Consider the following 14,920-nt stretch of genomic DNA (forward strand, 5'->3'; position numbering starts at 1 on the left):
GAGGCTTTTTGCGGGTGATGCTGTAATATATCGAGAGGTTGTAACAATGGAAAATTGTACTGAAATGCAGGAGGATCTGCAACGAATTGACGCCATTGTGCAGGGAATGGCAATTGAACCTCAATGTAGACAAGTATAATGTGATGGGAATACAAATAAAGAAAGATACTTTATCATTTAGTTACAATATAGCAGGTCAGCAACTGGAAGCAGTTAATTCCATAAATTATCTGGGCGTAGGCATTAGTAGTGGTTTAAAATAGAATGACCATATAAAATTAATCGTCGGTAAAGCAGATGCCAGACTGAGATTCATTGGAAGAATCCTACGGAAATACAGTCCGAAAACAAAGGAAGTAGGTTACAGTACACTTGTTCGCCCACTGCTTGAATACTGCTCAGCAGTGTGGGATCCGTACCAGATAGGGTTTATAGAAGAGATAGAGAAGATCCAACGGAGAGCAGCGGGCTTCGTTACAGGATCATTTAGTAATCGCGAAAGCTTTACGGAGATGGTAGATAAACTCCAGTGGAAGACTCTGCAAGAGAGATGTGCAGTAGCTCGGTACGGGCTTTTGTTGAAGTTTCGAGAACATACCTTCACCGAGGAGTCAAGCAGTATATTGCTCCCGCCTACGAATATCTCGCGAAGACACCATGAGGATAAAATCAGAGAGATTAGAGCCCACACAGAGGCATACCGACAATCTTTCTTTCCACGAACAATACGAGACTGGAATAGAAGGGAGAACCGTTAGAGGTACTCAAGGTACCCTCCGCCACACACCGTCAGGTGGCTTGCGGAGTATGGATGTACATGTAGATGTACATGTTCAGATGTATTTGCAGCACTATTTATCAAAAAGTACATAAGCACACACATACACATCGTACACATCGTACACACCTACACACACACACACACACGCACGCACACACACACACACACACACACACACACACACACACCATGCAAGGGCATTTCCTTCATCTTTCAGTACAAAACTTTTGCGATTGTCTGCTAATAATGCTAAGTCATGCTGTCACACAATGGAAACTACTGTCTTTGAACTGCATATTTTTCAGAAATTTTCTACATCAGAGTCATTCTGGGAACTATGTACGATTTAATAACACTTGCTAAGGGGTGTCAGCTAGTGAGCATGTCATCTACTGGGGGACTCAGCTACTAGGTTTTAACGGGTAAAGCGTAAACGGTTAAATGGAAAATGGCAAGTAGTAAAAGGCAAAAGACAAATGCTAAGCAAATAGTTAAATATTTAAATGGTTAAATACTTTTTTAGTTTATGTGATGATATACTGTCAAGGAGGGGCAAGATAGAGTGTATAAGTCATAAATGAGGAAGTAACGAAATCAGACAGACGTAATAGTGTTCGCTAGGAATATCTATCAAGCAAGTTTAGAACAATCGTTGTTACGAGAACTTTATATAACGCTGTTCGTTATGCAAAGAGCTAAACTGTAAAATTACAGTGGTACGTCAAAGTTACTTATTGGTACGTCAAAGTTATTTTCCATACAAAACTACCACAAAGATCAAATTAATTATTGATCAAGACCTCAGGTGGGAACTGAATGTAGAATCACATATGCTGATACCTCACGAAACTGCACTATAAATCTGTATAAACAGATTTGAAGATGTGTTGAGAAACTCTCTACTGGTGTGTGAAACTTACAATAATAAATGTCAAGCAAATGAATGGTGAAATATCTTACGAACTATCGAATAACTACCCACTGGTAGAACGTGGGAATTAAAGTGCAACCACTTACTCTGACATCTCACGAAACTGCGCTATAAATCTACATTAATGGATCCGAAGACGTGCTGAAAAACTCTCTACAACTGTGTGAAACTTACAATGATAAATACCGGTACCAAGCAAAAGGACTGAGAAATATCTTATGAATTGTCAAATGACTACGTACTGGTAGAGTGTAGGAATTAAATGCGAAACCATTTACTCTGTCACCTGATGAAACTGCATCCCAAGTCCATACAAACGGATTTCAAGACGTGTTTAGAAACTCTCTATCGCTGTGTGAAACTTACGACGATTAATACCAAGTAAACGGATCGAAAATTATCTTACGAGCTATCGACTAACTATCTACAGGTAGACTGTCATCTTGATACTCATCCACTGGGTACGATAATGTAGTACACTCTGTTCATGCTCTAGTCTGGCATGTCGTATGTCGCTGATAATCCGTGTCTGCTCCACCACCGATGCGACGAATATAATTGCTGGGATTCACAGGCTTGCTAACACTGTTTCCCTCCGCCCCGCCATCACAAACCCAGAAAACTGTCTAGCCAATGATGCGTCATTGCAGTCTACGGTACCAGTGAACTTGAATTGTAAGTGATATGTGTTGTCGGTAAAAATACAATATTTTTGTTAGTAGCTAGCTTCGTAATCGAAAAAAATACCTGGTATTAGTGTGATGCGGGCTATAAATTGGAAGTAATAGCATGTGCAGAAAATCTTGGAAACAGAGCAGCTGCCGGCATTTCGGCACTCCACCAACAGAAAAAAAACCCATTCGCGATTGGCGGATTTCGATTCAAATTCACTGGCACCATAGACTGCAATGACGAATCATTGGCTAGACAGTTTTCTGGGTTTGTGATGGCGGGGCGGAGGGAAACAGTGTTAGCAAGCTTGTGAATCCCGGCAATTATATTCGTCGCATCGGTAATCTGCTTCTGCTGTCAGTTGAATACATTGTTGCCAGATTCCCGCGGCATCGAATATATGGTCATTTTTAAGACTGGTGGGAACTGTAAATCAAACGCTGGACATTTTTATATTAATTTCGAGTATAAGACAAACCTAAATTTTGGAGGCAATTTTCGACGAAAAAATATGTCTTATTGATGTGTTGGCAGAAGAGCCAACACCGTATAGCTAGAGGAGGCCGAAATGCACGCGTTAAGCTCACGCAGACTGGCGTGAGGTCTGGAACAGTTAAAGGAGTTGAGTCTAATAAATAAAGTACGAAGCTCTTGGAATACTTAACTTTATTCCATAATTGGTGAACATCGGTCTGACGGTACAGGCTTTATAAGATAACCAGCAAAAGATAAATGGCGCCTTGCTAGGTCGTAGCAATTGACGTAGCTGAAGGCTATGCTAACTATCGTCTCGGCAAATGAGAGCGTATTTGTCAGTGTAGCTTCGCTAGCAAAGCCGGCTGTACAACTGGGCGAGTGCTAGGATTGTCTCTAGACCTGCCGTGTGGCGGCGCTCGGTCTGAAATCACTGACATTGGCGACACGCGGGTCCGACGTATACTAACGGACCGCGGCCGATTTAAAGGCTACCACCAAGCAAGTGTGGTGTCTGGCGGTGACACCACACTTATAGTACGTAAAATGCGGTACAATCAGCTCCATGAACTACCCCAGAAACTTGTCCAGAATAATCATTCTTCAAAGGGCCGAGCCTCGTTTAGCCACAGAGAGTCCCGTGACACGGTGCCGTAGTGCAGTGACTGTGCACACAGAGTTCCGGTTGGCCAGACCTATCCACTGCCGAGTCAGTATGCTAGAGAGCTAGTAATTGGTAGGTAGCTCTTATCATCCCCACTGGTATGCACATATAATCCCTCCACAGCACATTTTTGTTGCCAGTGTGTGCTCGTTACCCTCATGCGAGAAACTGGAGAGTCAACAGAGAATTTCAGGATAAACTCAGTGCGGTCTATCTAGTGGTTTCATCATGGCTCCAGTGGGACCTCAGGTAACAGAATACGTAACGACTGAGCCAACACTTACCCACAGACCCGTTGCACTCCCGATGGCAAGATTTTTCTCCCGGCGTTTCACGAGTTGCCACGTTACCCATCCGTCCATTACCCACATAGGGAGGGGGGGGGGGAGGTTCAGTCCACAGACAAACTTAGCGATGATTGCTGCCAGTACTGCCCTATAGCTTCCTCGTGACCGAAAAGAGCTCTCGGATACTAGTGAATCCCACGGCGTGTGTATCCCGACTCCTCACACAGAACCTATGGTCTTGGTAAAATAGCCCTGGAGGTGTCCAGGCCGGTAAGAACGCAAGTCTGGATTTGTCAGATAAGAATTAAGCACTTTGAAAGAGCGCCACTAAACCATACCGTTCGTTAGACATTCTTCGAACGTTTTGAGAATTTTCATACAACCCAAATGTAAGATTCTTATCTAAGACCTGCATTAGGACAGGCAGAACTTCAAGTCCTCATTTGGCAATTCAGATTTAGGTATCCTGCGGTTTCCCTAAACCGCTTAACGCAAATAATGGGATGTTTGTTGGATGTGAGGTCCGCCAGTTATGCAAAACACCGTTTTTTCTCAGTACCCAAACATGTTTCGGCACCACTGTGCCATCATCAGTGGGGTTTCGTTTTTATTTATTCTGTAATGTGGACATATTTGTTAAATGATTATAAAATTATCTGGATGTTTAGTTCAAACAATAGATCGTTTCTTTTTGTAAATACCTTCAGATTTGGTGCGCATGAATTTTCCAGATCACTTGTGTGTTAATTACTACAGGTAGCTTGTCACCTGCAACCAAACGATGTTGATGAGAAAGTTTTTTGCTGGGAGTTAACCTATCTTGTAGAATGTAATTTAGTTTGTCGCGATGTTTTCGCGCCTATACTCGTTTTTACTTATGTTTTCCTGTGGCAAGCACTTTCATTCTCCGCATCATGGTGAGGTGTTGTGATGCACACGTAACTGTAGCAAGTATTTTCCACAAATAACGTAATAAAACACTTTTCACTTCACCAGAGAAACGATCTATTGTTTGAACTAAACATCCACATAATTTTATAATCATTTAACAAAAATGTTCACATTACAGAATGAATAAAAACGAAAACCCACTGACGATGGCACAGTGGTGCCGAAACATGTTTGGGTACAGAGAAAAAACGGTGTTTTGCATAACTGGCGGACCTCACATCCAACATTTTAACTGCAACACCCTGCCAAGACAAGGAGCTGCAAATCAAAATGATGAATGGGATGGTTTCTTTGAAAGGAACAAACCTGATTTCTTTCGCCCTTCCTCCCTAATACGAATTTCGTCGTCAGGGGGACGTTAAAACGTATTCTTCTTTAGCTCGTTTTCATATCTACAACTGCCACTGATAAACTGACGTGTTACAGAATTACGTTTTTCCCTTGATCAACACGAAAATAATTCAAAAGCCCATTTGATGTATAATCCAGAAGATCTGTACCTACTATTCAAGCAGCACATAGTAGATTTACTCGCACGACTTCAGCAGCCACTGATCTTTGATATACATGCATAACTACAAGAAGTATGTAGTGTAGTACCCATTTGAAGATATGGGCAGAATAATATAAAGAGAACTACCACTAAAGGAATAACAATGGCATCGTTTTAATATCACTATTACCGTAGAATACCACAAAATCAAAACATGATCATTTCATTCTCAGTTTCCCAATGTCTAATGAAGTTTAGATCTATTTTTATGAAGAAAGCGTTACAATTCGAAAGCATTTCATCTACTATTGCAATGTTCTGTTATAGGCAACGCTTCTTGAATTTCGAAACTCTTCCACGCGCCCAAATCTTGCTTGACCTTTTACATGCTTTGGTATTGTGTAACTTGACATTCCGGGTCCTCGGTACTCACATGTGCCCGTGGAACGTGTCAAAGCAGGGTCTCCGATAAAATGCGGCGAACCCGTTGTGAAAAAAATCTGCACAATGCCTTCTGACGTCAATTAAGCAGTTATCTTGCGAACACGTTCGAAAGAACATCTCACGGGTCACTACAGACGATGGGTGACGAATCGCATTAGATCATTTCCAACATTGCTCAAGATCCTCCACGCACCATCGTCATGCTGTTATGCCACTAATTCTTTAAAAGATAATACCCCGACACGTTGTTTTTGCAGTCTCACTCATCACAGAGCTCCAGAGCGTTAGAGATATGTATTTTATGATAAACGGAAGATAGAGAGTGATTTACAAAGTTCAGCAAAAAAATATACTGCCTATAATTTTTCGTAGGTGAAAGCGTGTGGCCGATCTTTGAAAGACTCCTCATTATTAATTGCCAAAGCTGTTCTTTCTAACAAGAAAGCAGCCTGAAATTTTCGAAATGAATTTTTACTCTGCAACAGAAAGTACACTGATTTGAGACTTCCTGGCAGATTAAAACTACACGCTGGACTAGACCTCCAACCTGGGACATTTACTCTCTCGGGACAGTGCTCTACCGTCTTTTTTTAATTTAAACGAAATTACATTAATAATATGCAATATCTACATAAAGTGAAACATGCAGTTTTCTTTCAGTTAATTAACTTACTACTCTGGCATAAATTCATTCTCCATTTCTTGACTTTTTCGGGATAGATCAACTGTTGTCAAGGATTTAATTTGTGGGCAGAACATGCTGTGCAGTTTTTCGCTAAGAAGTACTTAAAACTATTGGACCAGAAACTAACTACATTTTCTTTGGCAGCAGAGTAGGTTCTGATGACTTCAGTGTTTGAATGTTCACGGAACCAGATGACTGAACATGTATTGTTATAATGCCAGAAGGCCTCTGCCCAGATATGAATGTAAGATGGTGGCTTGTATAGACACATGTCGCGTTCACGTGAAAAAAGGTGAAAATTATACCGGTAAAAGCAACGTATGCACAAACTGTAGTGATCAAATCAGGAAGTTAAATGATCATGTAAGTAGTCTTCAACTAACAATTAACGTTGTAATGAGTGATGTGAAGAAACTTACATCTGAAAAGTGTGAGTCACGAAAATCGCGTTTACTTTCGCGTGATAGCCGAACTGTTCCACCGAGCGAGGTGGCGCAGTGGTTAGACACTGGACTCGCATTCGGGAGGACGACGGTTCAATCCCGCGTCCGGCCATCCTGATTTAGGTTTTCCGTGATTTCCCTAAATCACTCCAGGCAAATGCCGGGATGGTTCCTCTGAAAGGGCACGGCCGACTTCCTTTCCCATCCTTCCCTAATCCGATGAGACCGATGACCTCGCTATCTGGTCTCCTTCCCCAAACAAACCAAACCAAACTGTTCCAGATATGAATACGAAAAAGCTAACGTCTGAAACGTGTGAACCGTTTTCGCTACGAAACTCGCGTACATTTGTACATGATAGTCAAACTCTGCCAAATAAGTGTACTGCAATTATTACTGGAACAAGTGTTAGTGATAAACATGAAAGTGAGGGGTGATGGCAACGAAGTTCGTAAACAACGCAGCGGTGGAGTAAACGAAACAACGATGAGACACAGTAACTACAGAACCAAGAATCAGACGCAAAAATGGTGCAATGTTCTTTTCTTAACAGACAACCACGGCAGAAACCTGACGAGTATTTTATAGAACAATAACAAAGGCTTCCAAGCAATGGGAATAGTAAAATCGGGTGAAAATATGAAAAATGTAACCGATGTAGACGTGCAGGAAAAAATGAAACGTGAAAATGTATATACCGTGTTCATAGCTGGTGCAAACTATGTCGCAATAACCGAGGCACAAAATTGCTCAGCAAGCCTGGAAAAGTTCCTAGAAGCTAACAAATCTCGAAACACAACAGTTACAACGCTACCGCACAGGCATGACCTAATATACAAATCGTGTGTGAACAAGGAGATACGAAAAATAAACATCAAAATCAAACAGATATGTGCTTAATTTGGAAAATGTAGAATAGTGGATGCAGGTAAAATGGACAAATGCCTACATACCAAACATGGGATGCATCTAAATTTCGAAGAGAAGAAACTTGTACGTGAGAAAATACGCAAAATTATCGCAGTGAAAAATGACTTAAAGAAAATTATCAATCACAAAGGTGATAGGGATGCTTTTTAGAGTAAGACGTAGCAATTTAATCCTTACATACCAGAATGTTCACTATACAACGAATAAAACAGAGCACTTGGACGTATACCTAAATGAATCGAAACCACATTTCTTCATAGCGAATGAATTGTGTTGCAAGGAAGAGGAAGCATATGGATACAGGCTAAGAAATTACGAACTCATCAAGTTGTACTGTAGAAGGACACATCGAGGTGGAGGGGTAGGCATTTATAGCAGAAATGATATAGCATGTGAAAAAGTCAAATGGGCTAATGATCTGAGTAAAGAAATGGTACTGGAGTTTGCAGCACTAAGTTTAAGACTAGAGAACAACAGTCTAATTATAGCAGCTCTGTGTAGGTCAGCTGGAAGAAGTGTTGAAGGAATTTTCAGCTGTCTGGAGGATCTGTTGGAGAAGCCGTCAGCATATACAAAAATGTGCTGTTTGTTGGGGACATCAACATAGACTCTTTAAATAATAGCAATAATTATATGCGTTATGTTGACTTACTTCAGTGGTATAACTATTATCACATAAACTCAGAACCTACAAGAATTACTGTGGAAACACTGACATGCATTGACCACATTCTCACAAACATAACAGAGGAGAATGTAAACATAATCACCGTAGAAAACGACATATCTGACCACAGAGCCCTATGGAAATTGATGTAGGGAATGTAGATATAACTAAAATGATACAGTTATGTATAAAAGAAAATTTAATTATAATCAGCTTAAGAGGGCATTAGGCAACGAAAAATGGAAACCAGTTTACAATGCAACAAATGTGATTGACAAATGGGAAAATTTCTATGAACTATTCAATAAAACTTTTGTAAAACAAGTAAACAAAGCTATTAATCAGAAGGCTGAGAATTTATCACCAGAAATCATTGAAATGAGAGAGAACATGAAAGATCGTTACATACTCTTTAGAGATACTAAATTAAAATACTGTTTAACAAAATACAAACTACTCAGAAAAAATACAGAGATTCCTTGACTAACCATAAAGCTCAGAAATATGCCTATGAAATAAGCAACTCAACCTATGTTAGTAAAACAGCCTGAAAAATAATGTCTAAAGAATATGGAAAACAGCAATCTGATGAACAAACCAGCGTAACATTAAAAGAAAATGACAATATAACAAATGACCCAAAAGAAGTGTGTGAGAAATTCATACAGATGCTTAATACAATTGGCACAAATGAAACGCATGACTGGGCACTCAATTTAAATGTTATAAAAATTAACCAATATTTTTTCAACCATGGGATTATTGAGAGGAACCTCCTAACACATCTAATAAATATCTCCGTCTGTCTTGGAGTATTCCTTGATCTTTTGAAGCTCACTAAAATCCTGCCGGTGTACAAGAAAGGAATAAAAACTGACATGAAAAACTATAGACCAATATTATTAACTTCCGAGCTTGGGAAATTATTAGAGAAAGCAAAATTAAATCAATTTGAGGCATATTTCATCAAACATAACCTACATAACAATATACGACACGGTTTTAGAAAAGAAAGAAGCTAGATGAAGGAGACAAAGTATCAGGCACCTTCCTGGATATAAGTAGAGCTTTTGATACTGTGAATCATACAACTGTATTGCAAAAAGTAGAACTACTTACCTGCTATCTGAAAGACAGCTAACTTGTAAAAGGAATGAACTGATGGTAACAATCAAATCAACTCATAAGGTACTTCAATGTGGTGTGCCCCATGAAAGTATGATGTGGCATTTTCTGTTTCTTGTGTACGTAAATGATGTAAGTGAACCACAAAAATTGCAAGGTTGTAAGCTATGCTGATGACACATCTTTTGTCAGCTGGGGTTCTGATATGCAAACGACTACAAACAGCGGTGAAATCAATTATAATTTTCTGTCAACTTCTCTTACTACAAGTAAACTACTCGTAAATTAAGAGAAGACAGTGACAATGAAATTTATGTTTAGCTATAGTCAGAACATAAATAGAACTGTATCCACACCTCTATTGGTCCTTAGCTACACAAACAAACACAAATATTTGGGCGTCACGAACACCAGTCAAGGAAAGAACATATAGACCATATCTGTAAGAAAATCAATACAAATGTGTATCTACTGAAAGGAATCTAAGGCTTCTTGGACCAGGATACCTTGAGATAAATATACTTCGGTGTGGTACATCCACATCTTCAGTATGGTATTGAGATATGGGATGGTGCACCAGCTGTCTATACAGACAGGCTCTTCAGACTACCGAAAAAGGCAGTAAGAGTTGTAGTCAAGGTGAACAGCAGAGAGAAATATAAAACACTAACCATCTGCTCTATGTACTATCAGACTTCCATCGGACCTCAAGACAGCTCATTTAAACACTTTAAAGAATAAACTTAAGCATTTATTAATAGAGAAAAGCTGCTATTCGGTAGAAGATTTCAAGTTGTAATCTTCCTTTGTAAAACAGTGCACATAGCATATGTTTATTTTTGCAACACAAAAATGGTAATTTATGATCTTCACGCACTACATCAATGTATGCATTTACATTTCAAGTTTTAATGCCTCTCTGTAAAACAGTGTCTGTAGCATAAGTTTGTTTTTGCAACAAAAATACGATAATTTCTGACCATCACTATTTATATCAACGTGTGCACTTATGTATGTTAACGAAGCCTTTGTATATATGAACTAAAATTTATAACGAAGCCTTTGTATATATGAACTAAAATTTATGGCAATGTCCGAAAATTTATTGTTGTATGGACAGCAAACATCATCTCATTGCTTACACTAAAATACAGCCTCCTCTTATAACACAACACAGCCGAAACATACACGTTTCGTATAGATACAATTCAATCGTTATTTTACAATTCAAAATCGAGCACAGAATTTTCTACGAAATGCCACCCTTTCGGGTAGTTACATCTGCGCTGTCCGTCTGAGTTATCCACACACAACTGACGACCCGTCCTCGCAGCTTTACTTCCACCAGCACCTCAGTCCTACCTCCCAAACTTCCTGCATACCTTGCGCGAGTAGCACTCCTGCAAGAAAATGGAATTGCGGAGACATGACCCGATGTCTTCCATCAGGTTCAGATAGTGCGAATGTGGTAACCATGGAATGAGACTGGGGACATTATAAGCCACAGTCTGGAGGACTGTTTCCAGAATGCGGAGTGTGCGCTGATCTGAAACGTCCTGGCAGATTAAAACTGCGTGCGGGATTGGAACATCAGCCAGGAACATTTTCCTTTCGCAGGCAAGTGCTCTACCAACAGATGGCTCTGAGCACTATGGGACTTAACATCTGAGGTCATCATTCGCCTAGAACTTGGAACTACTTAAACCTAACTAACCTAAGGACATCACACACATCCATGCCGGAGGCAGGATTCGAACCTGCGACCCTAGCCGTCACGCGTTTCCAGACTGAAGCGCCTGGAACCGCCACACTGGCCAGCTCTCTACCAACAGAGCTCACAAGGGTACTACACCTACTCTTTAACACCGATTTACTCCAAATTTATGGTATACGCAGGGCTTGGCAACAAATGAAAGTGAGAAAAGTGGGAGCTCCTGATGGTTAACCGTTTATAAAACCTAGTATTTTTTGCACGAGTTGCGTGGGGCATGACTCATTAATGTTGGCGTTGTTGGCAGGCAGCAACAGGCGCAGAGGAAGACTACAGATCCGTAAACCGAGGGTCGTGAGTTCGAATCCCTCTGGAAAAATTATACTAAATAGTTTTCAGTGTATAGTATTTATGTATAGTATTTATGAACATTTTCATAAAAGGCATCAAAAGGAAAGGTTAAGGGAAATATGGGAAACCATACTAATTTAGAAGAAAGGATTGTTACTTGCATCATCCACAAATATTCTGCAAGCAATTTTCCAAAACGGAAATGTAATTAAAGCACACAGGACTTCGTATTCGAATAGTTTCATTCTGAGCTTAGAGTCGCTCTCGACTTCTGCATGGGTTCAGTAGGTTCCCTATGCACATAAAATGGGCCCTTCCACAGAAAAAAGAGATCACATGCCGAGAAAACTGCATCAGAATACATGCTATTGTACATCAATAACTATCCTCGCCAATATTTGGCGAAATGGTGCGTTACGTGTCGTTTGCTGCCAAATTTTGTGATGAGAGAGAAACGATGATGAATGTAAACCAAGTTTGTTTCTCCACATAAAATTTAAAACTATCACGTAACTGTCAAAATATGGTGTTAATAACGTGTACGAGATACCGAAACAATTACTCTTTCCCCTGTGTTTACGATGAGATCCTCCCAGAACACATAAATCATCAACTGTGAAACAATAAAAGTGTTTCCTTTTATATCCAAAATACTCGTCTATGACTTACAATAACCTTCCTGGAAATTTATTTACGATCTCAAATATTCCTCTGCGTTTCCTTTTCATTCCTTTCATGAAAATATTAATAAATACAAAGCATTGAGATCTATCTCGCTTTATTTGTGGTGTAAGTAACGTAAAAACTGAAAATAAAAGTAAAGTTTCTACTTAGGACCCGGCCGCTGTGGCCGAACCGTTCTAGGCACTTCAGTCTGGAACCGCGCGACGGCTACGGTCGCAGATTCGAATCCTGCCTCGGGCATGGATGCGTGTGTGTTGTCCTTATGTTAGTTAGGTTTAAGTAGTTGTAAGTTCTAGGGGACTGATGACCTCAGATGTTAAGTCCCATAGTGCTCAGAGCCATTTGAACCTTTTTCTGCTTAGGAACTTCAACCTGCAGCCATCATATTAACGTTCTGTACTCTTTCCGCTACGGCAAACGCTGCCTGGTAACTACTCTAATATGTACTGATCAGCCAGAGCATTTTGACCACCTACCTAATAGCTGGTATGTCCACTTTTGGCACGGATAACAGTGGCGACGCGTTGTGACATGGAATCAATGAGGTCTAGGTAAGTCGCTGAAGGGAATTGGCACCACGTCTGCACTCACAACTCACCTAATTCTCCTAAGCTCCGGGGCGGGAGGCGATGAGCTCTGACGCCACGTTCAGTCACGTCCCAGATGTGTTAGATCGGGTACAGATCTGGCGAGTTGGGGGCGCCAGCACATCAATCTGAACTCGTCATTATGTTCCTCGAACCACTCCATCACACTCCTGGCCTTGTGACAATGCGCATTATCTTGTTGAAAAACGCCACCCCCCTCGTAAAACATGATCGTTATAAAGGGTGTACGTGGTCTGCAACAAGTGTACGATACTAGTCGGCCGTCATGGTGCCCTGCCCGGGCTCCACTAGGCCCATGGCTGCCCACGTGAATGGATCCCCAGAGCATGATAGAGCCGCCACAAGCTTGTCTCCGTGCCGCAGTACAGGGGACAAGCAGCTGTTCCCCTGGAAGACGAAGGATTCTCGCCTTCCCATCGGCATGATGAAGAAGGTATCGGGATTCATCACACCATGTGACGCTCTGCCACTGCGCCAACGTATGTTCAGTGCCGACGGTCACGTGCCCATTTCAGTCGTAGTTGCCGATGTCGTGGTGTTAACATAGGCACATGCATGGATCGTCGGCTGCAGAAGCCCATCGTTAGGTGTGTTCGGTGCACTGTGTGTTGAGACACACTTGTGCTCTGCCCAGCATTAAAAATCTGATGTTAGTTCCGCTACAGTTCGCCGCCTGTCCTGTTTTATCAGCCTGCTCAGCCTACGACGTCCGACATCTGTAATGAGGGGTGGCCTCCTAACCCCACGACGTCTGGACGTAGTTTCACCTTGGATTCGACACGTGTTGAAGACACTCACCACAGCACTTCTCGACCACCCGACAAGTCGTGCAATTTCCGAAATGCTCGTGCCGAGCCTCCGGGCCATCACAATCTGCCCCCCGTCAAACTCACAACGGAACCTCCCCATCGCACCCCCCTCAGATTTAGTTATAAGTTGGCACAGTGGATAGGCCTTGAAAAACTGAACACAGATCAATCGAGAAAACAGGAAGAAGTTGTGTGGAACTATGAAAAAAATAAGCAAAATATACAGACTGAGTAGTCAATGCGCAAGATAGGCAACATCACGGAGAACGTGAGCTCAGGAGCGCCGTGGTCACGTGGTTCGCGTGAGTAGCTGCGGAACGATAGGTCCTTGGTTCAAGTTTTCCCTCGACTGAAAATTTTACTTCCTTTATTTTCGCAAAGTTATGATCTGTCCGTTCGTTCATTGACGTCTCTGTTCACTGTAATAAGTTTAGTGTCTGTGTTTCGCGACCGCACCGCAAAACCGTGCGATTAGTAGACGAAAGGACATGCCTCCCCAATGGGAACCGAAAACATTTGATCGCAAGGTCATAGGTCAACCGATTCCTGCACAGGAAAACACGTCTGATATATTCTATACGACACTGGTGACGGCATGCGTCACATGACAGGAATACGTTGTCGACCCACCTAACTTGTACACTTAGCGAATGGGTAAAAAGATTCTTCTACCTTGCCCGATTTAGGTTTTCTTGTGGATGTGATAATCACTCCCAAAAAAGTGATGAAAACATAAGAGTTTGTCACATAAACTAAATATAAAAAATTAAAGTTTTCACTGGAGGGAAGACTTAAACCCAGGACCTCTCGTTCCTTAGCTGCACTCGCTAATCACGGGACCACGGCGCTCCTTAACTATTATTGTCCTTGATGTTGCATATCTTCGCGTGGACTACTTAGTTTGTATATTTTACTTATTTTTTCGTACTTCCACACAACTTCTTCCTGTTTTTTCGATTGATCTGTGTTCAGTTTTTCAAGGCCTATCCACTGTGCCAACTTATAACTAAATCCGAGGGGGGTTCGATGGGGAGGTTCCCTTGTCAGATAGACAGCGCGCCTTCCCCATTCTACACACGGACAGCACGCTCACTGATGCTACTTGCACTGTGCGTGTGTCCGACGAGCAGTCATTCCTTGCCAGGTGACGCTGCTACCACCTGGACGGGTTTATATCTACAGTAGGTCGGTTGTCATAATGTTCTGGTTG

Source organism: Schistocerca cancellata, chromosome 4 (genome assembly GCF_023864275.1).
Source record: "Schistocerca cancellata isolate TAMUIC-IGC-003103 chromosome 4, iqSchCanc2.1, whole genome shotgun sequence".
NCBI classification, from domain to species: Eukaryota; Metazoa; Arthropoda; class Insecta; order Orthoptera; family Acrididae; genus Schistocerca; species Schistocerca cancellata.